Here is a 1,300-nt window from a genome sequence, read left to right on the forward strand (position 1 = left end):
GAAGATTGTTAGATCGTAAAAAGGAAAGATGGTTAGATTGTAAAACGGGGAAGATTGTTAGATCATAAATATGGGAGATTGTTAAGTCGTAAAAATGAAGGGGAATAGTTCATCGTGCAGCTATGACCTCTCGTGGGTCGACAACCTCTCATTTCCTTACTGTCTTGTTATTGAGGGATCGGTCGCAGCGCTATTTTTAGAAAGAAAGAAATCGTGAAGTCCACTGGACGTAACACCACGAAAAGATAAAATAGACTCAAATTAACTGCAGTGGTGAAAACTACATCGTAACTGAAAAGACACGTCGCTTGATTTGCCCCTGGATAAAGAAATTTCTTTGTAAATGACCGAGTAATTTTACGTGTAGATTGAACGTAGCTTAATATTGGAATTAAATGGAACGGCTTCGTCAATTATTATTACATTTTTCCATCAACAGATCCTGATTCGAGCTCCTCGTGTTGCACGTTATAAAAATGGCTGTGTTGCGTAGAATAACACGTCAACTCGACGGATACACGGATTTATTAGCAAGAAATTAGATTCCTGCAAGACTGGTAGGTTCGGCGAGTAATTTCGTAGCATCGGCATACTAGAAAAATGAAAAAAAACAGGAAATTTTGCATACGCGGTATATCAGAGATGAAATATTTGCACGTTTCAGATTACATTTCTAGTTTCTTACCTTTCCACATTCAAAATAGACGTCTGCTAAACTTATCTCCAAAAGGTAGCGATGGATTTGCCCCTGGAAAAAGAGATTTCTTTGTAAATGACCGAGTAATTTTACGTGTAGATCAACGTAGCTTAATATTGGTGTAAACATTGAACCCCTATTTTTGTGTAAATAAATTGTAGAACGAAAAGTGCAGATAATTTTTGACTCACCGTCGCAGATTAAATCTTTGTATACATATCGCGGGTGTGACTGTGTGTGTGTTTGTACATAGAGGGGTGTGAGGGAATTATTCCTGGTTTTTTATGATAGTGGAAGAGGGAGGGAAAAGGCCCTGGAGGAACTGGATGGACACGAGCCTGGGATATCTCTCTCCGGGGAGATAAACCGGGATAAATCGGTCTGGAGGATTGGAGCGAACTCTGTCAAGGAGTTCGGGGATGTCCAAAATTTCAGGGAAGGTCCCTGGTGGGAGAGGACGGGTGCGAGGAGGAATTTCGCGGATTAAATTGTAAAACTGGTCGAAGGTAATCCGTCGATTGCGGGTTAAAGGAGGGGGTTCAAATTCCTCGACGATCTCTATACTAGAGATCGAAGAGGCGGAGGACGGAGGCCTGTTGTCAA

The sequence above is a fragment of the Vollenhovia emeryi genome, unplaced genomic scaffold (assembly GCF_000949405.1).
Source record: "Vollenhovia emeryi isolate VEMERY1.0 unplaced genomic scaffold, V.emery_V1.0 DF939289.1, whole genome shotgun sequence".
In the NCBI taxonomy this organism is placed as follows: Eukaryota; Metazoa; Arthropoda; class Insecta; order Hymenoptera; family Formicidae; genus Vollenhovia; species Vollenhovia emeryi.